Source organism: Giraffa tippelskirchi, chromosome 3 (genome assembly GCF_054371585.1).
Source record: "Giraffa tippelskirchi isolate mGirTip1 chromosome 3, T2T-mGirTip1v1.2.pri, whole genome shotgun sequence".
In the NCBI taxonomy this organism is placed as follows: Eukaryota; Metazoa; Chordata; class Mammalia; order Artiodactyla; family Giraffidae; genus Giraffa; species Giraffa tippelskirchi.
The window spans coordinates 44,394,576-44,409,153 of record NC_137277.1 but is presented as its reverse complement, the minus strand read 5'-3'; the positions used below and the strand labels follow the sequence as shown (position 1 = coordinate 44,409,153).

Here is a 14,578-nt window from a genome sequence, read left to right as displayed (position 1 = left end):
CCATCCAGCCCATCCAATGTCACGATTGTGCATAGTCACAGTTGTGCTATGTTCTTTTCAGCTTCCTGCCACCAGTCAGACAGAGCTCGAACTGCCCTGGTGATCGAGTGGATAAGAATCCACCTGCCAATGCAGAGGATACGAATTCTATCCCTGCTCTGGGAAGATTCCACATGCCACGGAGCAACTAAGCCCGTGCACCACAACTCCTGAGCCCGCACTTTAGAGCCTGCCAGTCGCAACTACTGAGCGTGCGCATAGAACCCGTGCTCTGCAACAAAAGAAGCCACCAAAATGAGAAGCCCACTCTCTGCAATTAGAGTAGCCTCTGCTTTCTGCAACTAGAGACGGCTTGCACACAGCAATGAAGCCCCAGTGCAGCCAAAAATAAACACATAAATAATATTTATAAAACAACACTAAAAAAAAAAAAAGATCTAGGAGTTTGTCTTCTGGGGAATCCAACTGTTGACAAGGAATTTCTGTGTCCCTTCCCTGCCTCTGTAGCCTGATATTGGGATCAAGCCTAATGATTTTGTTCACTATGTGCTTTTTCTGTTGATCAAGGGTGAATATTACACAAGAGAAGGACCGGCTTGGCCCACAGGCTGGCAAAGAGATGGGCCATCTCCTGGGTACATGTCAGGTTATCATCAAAGATGACTTTTCCCAGCAGATTTGGGCCCATCCTGCAGAAAAGCTTAACCTATGTGATGAAGGTAGTGCTTTCTGGATGACCTTGAACAAATCACTTCCCTTCTCTTTGCCTGTCTCTGTGGCTGTATGAGAGGTTTGGGAGATTGCTTTCATTCCTGTCAGTCCATGATTCCAAGATGGCAACTTCTGTCCCAAAGGATGGGACAGTACCTTTAGTATTTGCTTATAAAATTATCAACAGGAATATTTGTTTCTTAATTTGAAATTCCATTTTATGTGCAAGGTCAGTGGTGGGATGGGGGGCTGAGGGGGCGAAAAGCACCTCTCCTGTTTAGATGCAACCTAGATCATGATATTTGAGTGTCAGTGATGATTGAATGAAGGTAGAAGTAGCTAGGATTGTTTGTGGTGCACTGGCAAATTCCTGTTCAACCTCCAAAGCCCAGCCACATTGTCACCTCCTCCAGGAAGACCTCCCCAACCCTTTAAGCAGGGTCCTCTCTTGTAAGAAGGCTCTTTTCTCTGTACCAGGGGCTGGAAACACAGGCACCAGTGAGATACAGTCCCAGTCCTGCGGGGCCTCCCAGCTATGGTGTGAAACACACAGAGGGCTCCCATACAGTAAGCTGTGAGTCATTCTCTGGGGGAATCAGAGATTTCTCAGAGGTGGTGATACCTGAGTTTCACCAAAGGGATGGAATCTGACTCTGAACCAGTGACTAGATCTAGCCACTAATTTGCAGGCAATACCGAGGACAAAAGAACTTGAACTGCACTAACAGTCTGCAGTCAGCAAAGTCTAGACTATGGGAAACTCTCCAGGTCAAATGGGCCAGATTCCTCAACAGACACACTGCAAGGAAATCAAAGGGAAGGAAGTGAATTCTAGTGATTGGAGGGGGGTAAAAAAAAAAAAGCTTAAAAGACATAACTTTTTAAATGTGCAAAGTTCAACTCCAGGTTGTAAAGATATAAAAGTGTACAATGAAATGATAAGTTAAAAGGCAAGAAAGTGATTACTATAAAAGTAGGGAGTATGGTTGCTTCTGGCTGTCGGGGGGTTGTGACTGGGGGGAGGGCACACGAAGAAGTTTTCTGAGTGTCTGATAAAGTTCTCTGACCTGGGTGGTGTTCTTCTTATAACTCATTAAGGCATTCACTTGATTTGTGTGGTTTCTGAAACTGTGTTTTATTGTACAATAAAAGATTTAAAACCAGATTTATCTCCAGGCTGGAATATTGGACTAAAACTGACAGCATGAGGCAAAATATATCTACTTGCCAAATTCTGCTTTTAAGTTAAATAATATTCGCTTGCAGGAAAGAATCAGCCTGACCTAAAGTAGCTGATATTTTTAAAAATATCTTGGAGGTTTCAGCCGCCCACAAATGGCTGTGCCTGCCTACGTGGCTCTTCAAGTGCAGTCTCAGAGGCCCTGTGTTTGTCCTAGATCTTGGGGGAAGCCACTGTGGGGAGGTCTGAGCAAGGGGAAATTGATGGGGGAGGGGTTGGGGGGGATTTGTAGCTCTGATCCTGCCCATCAGGGAGGACTGGCTGTTACTCTGGATGGAGGAGCTAGGGCTGTATAGTCTCATCACGAGGGCGCCATGTCCAAGCCCTACTGTGAAATTCACTACTTTGGCAGCCGTGAGAGAGAGGGTGGGGTGGACCCCCTGGAGGCCTCTCCTCGTGCTCCCTCTCCTCCTCCCCCCACCTTGCATCTCCAAGGGCCAGGCTCTGAAGTAGAAACTTAGAATTTCAAGCCACAAGGCACTTAGAAAACATCTCTTTCAACTCTCAAATTTTGCAACAAAGAAAGTTGAAGTCCACGGTATATAAGTGATTTAACAGGGGTCAAGCAATAAACACCAGGCTTCCCAGGTGGCTCAGATGGTAAAGAATCTGCCTCCAACATTTGATCCCTGGGTCAGGAAGATCACCTGTAGAAGGGAATGGCAACCCACTCCACTATTCTTGCCTGGGAACCCCATGGACAGAGGAGCCTGGCCAGCTACAGTCCGTGGGGTCACAAAGAGTTGGACAGGACTGAGCGAATAACACTTTCACACATGGCAATAAACTCAATACAGTTGTCCCCTTCTGTTTCTGCCCTCCCTTCAAGCATGGAGGTGAGTGTAGGGACCTGTGGGCCTACAAGGTAACTGCCAGGCCTCTTGGCTTACCCTGGTGCTTGTATTGGACCTGCCTTCACTTCCACCTCCTCTCACCAACATTGACTTGGGATATGTACTTGACCCCTGCCTCTGGCTTATTACCTCTGTGTTCCCCCATGTTTCCCCCAACATCTGTATGTTGACCTCTTCTGTACCTTGACCCTCTTCTATTGACTTTGGCTTGACTCATCCACCCCTCCACCCTGCTCTGTTGGGGTGGAATTCTCTGCTCCAGCAACAGCAGGAAACCCAATGCCCAGCCTCCGAGTTCCTTCTTATCAGGAATCCAAGCTGAGGGACAGCATTCAAGGCCGTAACGAGGAATCCAGGACCTTTCCCCTTTGTATCTCATAACTGGAGTCTGAATGTCTGGAAAATCGATTTGTACTTAGTCACAATTCCATGATGACACTGATAGCCTCTCTCAGCATTCCATTCAAAAACCAAGCGCAGGGGCTTCCCAGTGGTCCACTGGTTAAGAATCCACCTTGCAATGCAGGAGACATCCCTGGTTTAGGAAGATCCCACCTGTCTCGGGGCAACTAGGCCTGTGAGCCACAACTACTGAGCCTGCATGCCTGGAGCCCATGCTTCACAAGAGAAGCCACTGCAATGAGAAGCCTATATGCACCACAACTAGAGAGTAGCCCATGCTCACCACAACTAGAGAAAGCCTGCACACAACAACAAAGACGTAGGGCAGCCAATAAATAAATAAGCTTAAAAAAAAAAAACAGAACTTGTTAAAAAAAAAAAGCGCCAAGCACAACCCTTATATTTATTGGAATAGAAGAGGGAATTGATCTTAGAGGGAAAGATCAATATATTTATTTCCATGCTGCCTGAGCTCTAGACACTGCCCCAAAGAGACTCTGCTGACATCCAATCCACCTGATGCTCCACGTTGTCAACTGTGCAATGGGACCAGCAGAAAGTTGTGGTCTATGGTCACATCAACAGAAGTATGAGATACAGAATGAGGGAGGTGAAGTTCCCTTAATAAGACTACACCTGGAGTAGAATTGGGTTGGCCAAAAAAGTTTGAGTTTTTCCATAAGATGTACAGAAAAAACTAGGACGAACTTTTTGGCTAACTCAATATTTTCAGTTCTGAGGGTCACAACTGAAGAAGGAGCATATCAGGAATGAGAGGCATTAATATCATATTAATTGGGTTGTTGATCCTAGAAATGACTTGGGGAGTGTCATCACTGGCTACGGGCCAGATTCAAAGGATCACACAGGCAGGCGCCAGACTTAAAGGATCAGTTTCCCGAGGACTGGGAAAGGAAAAAAGCGCCCTCCAGCTGAACGATCCGGTTGGCTTCGTGGACAAGAAGAGAGACAGCGAGCACCGTGTGGAGAATTCACCTTTCAAGCCCAAACCAGAAAACTCCGCTCCATAAACGCAAACGCCCGTTCTGGAAAGTTCTCCCAGCCTCAAGACGCTCAAAACCAGTGAGACCGGACCTATCCCCCCACCCCACTATCGCGGGCGACACCAATGCCTAGTGCGGGCCTTAGTGTCCTCGTGGGTAACACAGGAATCTCAGGCCAGCTTCGCCCTGCGCATTGCGGCGGGGTGGTGGGGCTCCGGGCAGAGAAGGCGCAGGGCGGCCGGCGAAGCGCGGAACAGCTGGGGCCCGCGAGCCGCAGGAACTGGCCCGGCCTGCGCTGCTAACCGCGGAGCCCAGGGCTGGAGGGGGAAGGGTGCGACTCGAGGACACCAGGACATGAAAAGTAAAAAAAACAAAAACAAAAAACGCCACGTTACGGAGGAAGTGGGCACCACACGTGGGACGCTAAAGCTCCCACGACCAAACCCAAACCCTCAAAGGGCAGGCACGGACGGGGTTCGAACCCGCGATCTTCGGTTTACGAGACCGACGCCTTACCACTTGGCCACCGCGCCTGACAGCCGAGGGAGCGGTGGAAGCTCTCAGTGGAGGGGAGGCGGCGCAGGCGCGGGAGGGGCGGCGCCTCGCCCCCAGCTCCGCCCCCGGCCCCGCCTCCCGGCCCTCCAGATCCGCGAGTCCGGACCCCGCTCTCCTAGCCGCTGGGGCGCGCTCAGGGCCGAGGCCAGGCGGCCCCCGTCCCCTGTTCTGCCCGCGGTAGGTTGCGAACCCTCAGTGCCAGCCAGCCCGGCTCCGCCCCGCCTCCGGCGCCTGCAGGGGCGCGGCGCCTGCGGAGAGGCCCGCGGGGAGATTCGAAAGGGGCGGCGGCGGCGGCGGCGGCGGCGGCAGGCGGAGAGAAACCGAGACCGACGCCTGCTACGGAAACGAAGCGGGGACTGCGGCGGTGGCCGGCGAGCCAGGGCAGGGCGTCCGGGCTGGCGTCTCCGCCGGCTCCGCGCGCCGCCACGTGACCTTGGCCGGGTCATTTCCACCCCATCAGCAAGATACTGGCGACAACGCGCGGGAGCTCAGACCGAGTCCACCGGGAACCGAGTGGGCTAGAAGGGCGGTGTAGGCACGGACGAGACTAGTCCCCGGAGAAAGATTCAGGGAGCCTCGAGGGATGGGGGCCGGGCTGCAGGGACGAAGGGAGGGGAGCGAACCTCCCTGACCCCGCGGGGACGGTCACTAAGCAAAACCTTCTTCGGTTGCTCTCCCCCACCCCGGCACAGGCCTCCTGCTGGAGACTCCCGAGTAAACATCTGTTTAGACCAGGTGGCCTTGCCCAGGAGGGCAGATGTAGGGATGTTCCTGGGGACAGTGCTAGAGTGACCTGAATGGAGGTGTCTGATAGCCTGTTCATACCACGGAACAGTAGGTCACTCTTGAAAGGAATGATCCAGATTCAAAGGAATGAGCATAGAAACAGCACAAAAGGACGTGTGATTTTCAGATGTAGAACAAGACGTACCGTTTACTAATAATGCAAAGGGAAAGATAACAAGTAAAAACATTAGAAAAATAGAGAGGGGGATACTGGAGTTAAGGAACCAAAGGGGACTTTAATGTTTTGTTTCTATTGTGTGAAAGAGGCAAAAAAAAAAAAGCTGAGGATGGAGATATGAGTGTTTATTATGATACTGTAGGTTTTGTATTTTCTTTAAAAAGGGAGGAAGGGAATTTCCTGGCGGCCTGATGGTTAGGATTCCAGGCTTCCACTGCAGCTGGTCAGGGATTCCATCCCTGGTTAGGGAACTACGATCCTGCAAACTCTGGCAAAATAAATGATAAAGGAAAAAAAAAGTAAAGGGTCTGCCCTGGTAGCCCAGTGGTTAAGACTAGGTGCTTCCACCGCAGGAGGCATGGGTTCTATCCTTGGGCGAGGAAATAAGATCCCGTAAGCTAAGTGGTGTGATAAATAAAAATGGGAAAAAAAATATTTTTTAAAATAAAGAAACTATGTCGCTTTGTCCTTGTTTGGCCTCTGGCCATAGGGTGTGTTGCAGAAGAGGTGAGTGGGATGGATGGGAAAGAGACACCCTCTTGTCCAGGCAGTGTGTGGTCAACTGCCAGCCTCCACAGTGTCCAGCGCTCCTGCATACCAGTGTCAGAGGAGGGGACTTAAGCCAGACCTATCCACTGTTGATGACCCTGCCACCTCCACCGTCAGAGTCATTCTTGCTTATTTGTTGCACTTTTTAAAAAGTACAGTAAGTACAGTTTGTGGAGATTTGAGGAAACTGAGAAAAGCTATGGGTTTCCCCTCATGGCTCAGCTGGTAAAGAATCTGTCTGGAGTGCAGGAGACCTGGGTTCAATCCCTGGGTTGGGAAGATCCCCTAGAGAAGGGAACGGCTACCCATTCCAGTATTCTGCCCTGGAGAATTCCATGGACAGAGGAGCCTGACAGGCTACAGTCCATGGGGTCAGAGAAAAGCTATAAAAATTACAAACATTTTTAAGTGTACAGTCATGTTAACTACAGGCTATGTGACATCTCTGGAACATTTTCATCTTGCAAAACGGAAACTATACCCATGAGCTGCAATTCCCCCATTTCTTCTCCCCCAGCCCCTGGCAACTACCATGGTGCTCTCTAAGAACTGAACTGCTCAGGGTACCTCATAGAAGTGGGATCATACAGTGTCTTTTTGTGACTGACTTCTTTGAGAGTAAATAAGGTCCTCTAGGTTCATCCATGTTCATCTGCATATGACAATTTCCTTCAAGGCTCAGTATTCCATTGTAAGTTTATCCATTCATCTGTCTTTGGATCTTTAGTTTACCTCTTGGCTATTGTAAATAATGTTGCAGTGAAGGGGGGCGGTGTGTGCAAATATGTCAAGATCCTGTGTTCCCTTTTGCCGCATTGCAGCCAAGAAAGCAACATGGGTCACCAGTAGCTCTACTGGAGCCATATGAGAAAATTCGGTCACGGTTCTCACTCTTGCCAGGTCTGATCCAGAAGTATGGCCTCCATATGTGCCACCAGTTTTTCCGCCAGTACGCGAAGGACATCGGCTTCATTAAGTTGGACTAACTGAACTTTCTTAAATGGATCATTCAGCACATCTACCTAATGCAGAAACAATACTAGCTCTTTGTGTATAAAAGTTTAAAAACTTAAAAAAAAAAAAAAATCCTGTATTTAAAATACATACCCAGAAGTAGGAATGCTGGATCGTATGGTAACTGTTTTTAATTTTTTGAGGCACCTCCAAACAGTTGTCTGTAGTGGCTACGCAATTTTACAATCCAGCCAACTCTGCACAAGGGTTCAAATGTCTCCATATCTGTGCCCATACTTGTTTTGTTTTTATAGTGACCATCCTAATAAGCGTGAGGTTGTACAATTTCATTGTGGTTAGATTTGTGTTTCCCTGATTAGTGATGGTGAGCATAGTTTCATAGACTTGTTGGCCATTTGTTTATCTTCTTTGGAGAAATGTTCAAATTCTTTGCTAACTTTTAAATCAGGTTATTGGGTTTATGGGGGGTTTTGCTTTCTCAGTTGTAGTTCTTTATATATCCTGGATGTTAACCTCTTTATCACATACATGGTTTGCAAATATTTTCTCCTGTTCCTTAGGTTGTTTTTTCACTCTTGTTTCCTTCACTGTACTGAAGTTTTCCATGTGCTGAAGTCCCATTTGTCCGTTTTTGCCCTTTTTTGGTGACAGTAATCATTGCCAAATCAAATGTCCTGAAGCTTTCCCCCTTTTTCTCCTGAGAGTTATATCAACACAGGTCTTATTAGGTCTTTAGTCCATTTTGGCTTAATTTTTGCATATGGTTAAGGTAAGCACACAACTTCATTACTTTGCCCGTGGATATGCAATTTTCCCAGCACCATTTGTCGAAAGACGGGAAAATTTTTAAAAGCATACAGAGGAGAATTCAAAAGATCCGTAGTCTTACCACATGAGAGAAGCACAGTGCCTGCATTCTTGTATGTATAAAACACACAGTTCAGTTATTCTGAGATACATGTTTTTTTCTCACTTTTTAACAAATTAGAAGTCAGTATGACAACTAATGGAATCTTACAATTAGCAATTTTTAGTGGCACGTAAATTTTTAAAATCAAATTTGATGAAATGCATTACATGTAATACAGTTAGGAGAGACAGACTCATTTTCACATTAGTGTATTTCATGGTGTCCTCATTTTTCTCACCATTGTAAGATGAGCACATCCTACGTCCTTAAAAGTGAATCGTTTCATGGCTTGTAACAGGTGTACAACCCTGGGGCAGAATGTTAGAAACTGTGCATCAGGGGAGGCTGGAAGGGGTACTATCGTAACTTTACGCTTTCCACTCAGTTTTGCTGTGAACCTAAAACTGCTCTAAAAACTAGTCTATTTTTAAAATACCTTAAAAAACACACACACACACACACCTTAAAAAGTAGTTAATTCTTGATCCTTTGTTCTGACTCTCCTGCTATGAGTCAGGGCCAACCCTGGGCTGCCCTGGGGCTGCTCCTTGGAGGGGCCCCTGTGGGCCTGTCCAGGTCTACTTCTCAGCTGGGTAGGCCCAGGAGCCTGGCTTTGCTATTCTTCCAGGAATGAGCAGCCATAAGAGCATAGCCTAACTTCTGTTTCCTAAACACATGTGTACCATTTTTAATAGAGAGCTTTGGCCTTGGGAAAGATGCTCTGAAGCTTGACTGCAAGGTGAGAGCTGGTTCCAGAACACCAGCTCCTAGCTGACAATCAGGTCATACCTGTTTCCATGTAATGCAGTCATAAAATCATCCAGTCATTCAGTAAATCCTCACTGAGCACCTACTAGGTGCCAGACTCTGTTCTCAATGTGGGGGCTATAGCAGTAAACTAAGATCACAGATCCCTGCCCTCATGGAGCTTTTTTTTTTTAAATATTTATTTATTTTTGGCTGCACTGGGTCTTCACTGCTGTCAGCGAGTCAGCTTGACGGCTCTAGAGCAGTGGCCTAATACTTGTGGTGCATGGGCTTAGTTGCCCTGTGGGATATTCCCGGTCCAGGAATCGAATCTATGTTGCTTGCCTTGGCAGGCAGATTCTTAATTCTTAACCAGTGGACCACCAGGGAAGCCTGTGGAGCTTCTATTCTTAAACAAAACATCCAATGGTGATAAGTACTAGGGAGAAATATAAAGCAGAGAAGGAAGATAGGAAATTCTGGAGGTAGGAGGGAGAGTTGTAACTTTAAGTAAAGAGATGTAGTAGACTAAATTGTAGTGTTGGAGAAGACACTTTAGAGTCCCTTGGACTGCAAGAATATCAAACCAGTCAATCCTAAAGGAAATTCAACCCTGAATATTCATTAAAAGGACTGATGCTGAAGTTCCAGTACTTTGGCCACCTGATGCAAAGAGATGACTCATTAGACAAGACCTTGATGCTGGGAAAGATTGAAGGCAAAAGGAGAAGGGGGGCGGCAGGGGAAGAGATAGATAGCATCACCGACTCAATGAACATGAATTTGAGCAAACTCCAGGAGATAGTGGAGGACAGAGGAGCCTGGCGTGCTGCAGTCCATGCGGTTGCAAAGAGTCGGACGCAATTTAGCGACTGAACAACAAAGGAGATGAAAAAACAAGCACAAATTCTTTGCTACGTTTCATACCTGAAGGTAGGGTCTATTACCGCACCCTTAGGCTGCCCATCTGACTTGCCTTGACCATTAGGATGTGGCGAAAGTGATGGTGTACAAGTTCTCAAGCTTAGGTCTCCAGAGACCTGACAACTTCTGCCTTCACTATCTTAGAAGCCTGTCCCGAGACCACTGTGTAAGGAAGGCAGCCCTCCTCCACGGAGGAGAGGCCATGAGGCACCTCCCAGCCAGAAAGCCAGCATTACCTGCCGGACACGTCAGTGTGGCCACCTCAGACCTCCCCAGCTGACCCTTCAAACTGAGGGCAGTTGCATGAGTGAATCCAGGCACAGTCTGCAGAGGAACTGCTAGCCTACCCACAAAACGGGGGAAAGTAATAAATTGTTCTCTTATATTTTGAGGGGAGTTTGTTACATAGCCATACTAGTTCCTAGATATAGGAGGTTACATACAACTAACACACTTTCTGGTTCTAGGTGTGTGGGCTGGTGGTTATTTGCATGGAGTAATCGAAACCTTTGTGATGCTGGATGAACCTGGCAGGAATCATACCCAGTGGCTCCTTAGAAGTTCTTATTCACTGCTAAAATAAGCAGCTCGGAGTCATAGCCAAAGGACTGCCAGGGAAGTCCCCGAGACCTGGTATTTCATGTATCTGTTGTTCTGTGACCATTTTTGTGGGGGCACAAAGGAGACCCACTTCATGCCTCTCTGCCTACCTCTACATTTTGAGGTAGCTTGACCCTTTTTCTGATCCTTTTCCTATGCTCAGATTCACTGTCCCTTTGCTGGCACGAAAGCTCTAAATTAAGGCTGCCATTGGCAGGAGAAAAAAATTTAACACAGCTTGAAAACTTGCTGGAGCATATATGACCACATGTGTAGATACTTAAATCAAGACTGCTTTTCATACTCAGGGTTTTTTTTTTTTCTTTCTTTCCCTTCTCAGTGTTTAGACATTCACCTCCTCCTGACTCCGCCACTCATTGGTAGAATCACCCCTCGTAAAAAAAAAAAAAAAAAAAAAAGCAAGTGTCTGTAATTTAAAGGGATGGGGGGGCTCACAGGTGGATCATGGAATAATGAACATCAGAAGCCCCCAAACAAGGTAGGAGCCTTAGCGAGCCCAGCGTTAAGCACCTATAGCCCTTGGGACTTTTCCTTTCCTTGAACACAATCCTGCAGTGATGGACAGTCAGGATTCTCTGGGGGGCTCCTGGACTTTAAGACACCTTCCCAGTTGAGGTCAGAGCCCTGATGGACCAAGTCATTCCCCAAGATGGCTCCTGTTTGGGTGGATATCTTTGGGGGAAAGATTGATCTGAAAAGAAGCCTGGTTGAGCTGAAAATGCTCCAGCATTTTTCATTTCTTTCTTTATTAAAAACTTTTATTACTTTAAGCCTTTTATATTTACTTTGGCCACATCATGCAACATGTAGGATCTTAGTTCCCTGACCAGGGATTGAATCTTACATTGGCAGCTCGCAGTCGTAGCCACGGGACTGCTAGCGAAGTTCCTAAGACTTGCTATTTCATGTATCTGTTGCTGTGTGACCAACTACCTCAAAACGTAGAGGTAGGCAGAGAGGTACCAGGTGGATCTCCTTTGTGGCCACAGCCACCTCAAAAAAAATGGGAACATCTGCAGGCTCTCTAAGGGAACAAGCTCAATTGTTTCCTCTCCTAGCCTCCTTCCAGCCACAACAGCCTCCAGCATGGACCTTAACAACATTCTTCCCGCGCCCAGCACAACCACAAGGGTAGGTGGAAGCCCTGGGCGTCTGGCCTGATGCTGCTGGAGACCAGGAGAGTCTAGCTTGTGGTCTGGGGGCGTGGCCTGCTGGACTGGATAAGTTGGGAAGGCTAAGTGAAGCCAGAGGGGGCCAGTGGGGCTAGAAACGGGATGAGGGTCTCACAGGCTCCCCTGGGCTGAGTGCTGCCAAAGGATATAGAAAATGGGCTCAAACTTCAGCGCCTTTGCCCTCTGGGTTTGGGCCTTTCAGGAGCTCCTATATTATTATTATTATTTAACCCAGAGGCCTCACAAGTATCATAAAGCCCAAATCAGAACTCAATATCAAAGTCAGGGCTATACCAGGGACAGCAGAAGAGTGAGGGGGAGCTTCCTGTATCCCCAACCCAGTCCCCTGGTAAGTTCCAGAAGGACTGGCTTGAAGCTGGCTCCAGGCTTCCTGGGCTCATAGAGCCCACAACCTTGCCCCAGCGGGTTCAGGGCACTATTGACCTCTCAGCCCACATTAAGATGGAGCCCGGCCAACCAGGCTGACCCACGGCGGACCCACCATCCCTCCTGGGCCAGAGGGGCTGCACAAGTTTACCCGTGTGCCTCCTATGGCACCCCCACCCCCACCCCCACCCACCATGCCAAGCACTCAGAACACCGCTGAGCCCTAAGGAGACTCAGCCACAATGAATGAACCACCTCCTCGCCATTGCCTCTTGTGGGCCAAACAAAGTGTTATGCAAGGGGGATGAGGTGGGGGCAGACCATAGAGGACAGTTGTGGCCAAATCCCACTTCTCCACGGCTCAAAGGTCCAAGAGCTGCCAAACGGACAGACCGACCCCAACTCGCCCCTTCCTGGGGGCCCCCGGCTGACCACAGGTGTCAGGACTCCATCACTGGGGGTCCCGGGTCAGAGCCTTTTCCACCCTGGGCGTGGTTTAGTCATTTTCTGGAGATGGGTTGGCTGAATGGACCCTCCCAGCACAGCCATGAGAAGCCTTACTCCCTTGCCCCAGCGACCACCTGAACCTGGTGATGCAAAGTCCCCTTCTCACACAGCACACACACACACACACAAAAACAGAACAAAATAAACCAGGTCTTACCTGAGTCCACACTGCCTACGTCTCCTTTCCTCTCTCAGCAACCGAGTCCCCCTGCCACTCTCTGGAACTCAGCTCTGTCCAGGCGGCCCCCAGCTAAAAACGCTTCTTCGTGGTTGCCATGCACAGCCCTGCCCCCTGACCTCTGACCTGCTGGTTATTTGCGCATGCTCTCAGTGTCCTTCCCAACCTCCTTCACCTGGCCATCTCCACCTTTTCCTCCTGAAGTTTCCCCCGTTTCATCAGATGATTTACGGAGTGATGATGCAGTGACTCTCAGCCCTAAACATGCTGGAATCCCCTGGGGGGCTTTGGAAAAACCCTTGTCCAGCCCCACCCCTCACCAGGTGAATTCAAATCACTGGGCTGGGGCCCTATATCCACGGGGCTTCAAGTTCCTTCAGGTGATTCAAATATGCAACCAGGTTTGATAATCTCCCTTTCTAGAAGCTGCTGTGCCGAGAGCATGGGGGGCGGATCTGTCTCCCCTGCCCTACCCCTTCTCTGTCAGGTGCTAGTGGCTGATGAAACACTTGCTTAATGGGTGATGAGACCCACCCTTGACCCACCACCCTCTGCATGGCCTCAGCCGTCCCATTCCCCCAGCCCCACCTCTCCACTCACCGCCCAGCCACAGTGCCCTGAAAGGGCCAAGCTTTCTACAAGCCTCCTCCACGTGTGATCCCCAGATCCTACCATCCTTCAGGGCTCTGCTGAAACGCCCTGTCCTCGGGGAAACTGTCCCTGATGTCCACTGGCCTCGATCCCCCTGCCCCCAGCTCCCATCCCTGCCTTAACCTTTTCCTTGGTACCTCTCATCACCCAAGTCACCTATGTCTCTCCTTCCCCCAAGGAAGAGTCTCTGCTGTCTTTTTGGTACCAAATCCCCAGGGCCTGGCACAAAACATGTCACAGAGCTGGTGCCGGCAGATTAAGTCGGTTAAGTGATTTGGTATCCAGGTATTTTTGACCTTTCAGGAGACTTTATCCTGGGCCCAGAGGACTCTAAAAGGCCCTAAATTTGAGGGGATGGTGAGTTGATGGGATTCAAACCTTGATGACCAGGGAACAAAATCCCATGTGCTGCAACTAAAGATCCTGCATGCCACAACCAAGACTCAGCACAACCGAAAAATAAAAAGCAAAACGTGGATACATAGACGAAGATGGTCACGTAACAACAAAGGGAGAGTGGAGTGATGTAGCCACAAGCCAAGGAGCACCAGGGACTGCTGGTAACCATCAGCCAGGAGAGGCATGGAGGAGACCCTCAGCTGGAGCCTCCAGAGGTGGCACATTGGTAAAGAACCCACCTGCCAGTGAGGGAGATGCAAGAGACGTGGGGTCAATCCCTGGGTCGTGGAGATCCCCTGGAGGAGAACATGGCAACCCACTCCAGTATTCTTGCCTGGGAAATCCCATGGACAGAAGAGCCTGATGGGCTACAGTCCATAGAGTCACGAAGAGCTGGACATGACTGAGCAACTGAGTACACAGTGGAGCCTCTAGCAGGAACTACTCTTGCTGATACCTTGACCTCAGACTTCTGGCCTCTGGAACTGTGAGAAAATTAATTTCTGTTGTTTTAAACGCCTCCACTGGCTTGTGGTATATTTTTACAGCCGCCCTGGAAAACTAATTTTATAGAGGAGACATTCTGATTAGGAGCCTTTGGGGAAAGAGGAGTTTTGCCTCCCAAATCCAGATTCTGCTTCTGCAAGCACGTACCAGATCCCATCTGGTGACTTGACTCCTCGGGTAGGAACAGTTAACTTCCCTTGTTTTTACAGATGAGGCAACCGAAACTCAGATATCTTGCTTAGTCACATGGAAGTCAGAGAGTGGGGGTCTGAGTTCAAGTCCAAGAATTTTTCCATGAACACAGAGTTGGTGCTCAGCAAA

General features: G+C 48.8%; 1 non-coding gene and 1 pseudogene across 1 annotated transcript; one reads left to right on the top strand and one right to left on the bottom strand.

Annotated features, from left to right (window-relative positions):
- Nucleotides 1–4,672: 4,672 nt before the first annotated feature.
- Nucleotides 4,673–4,744, bottom strand: TRNAT-CGU (transfer RNA threonine (anticodon CGU)). Its single transcript has one exon. It is a non-coding gene; the product is annotated as a tRNA-Thr (tRNA).
- A 2,369-nt stretch (nt 4,745–7,113) lies between these two features.
- On the top strand, nt 7,114–7,265 carry LOC145541948 (small ribosomal subunit protein uS14 pseudogene; annotated as a pseudogene).
- Nucleotides 7,266–14,578: the final 7,313 nt, after the last annotated feature.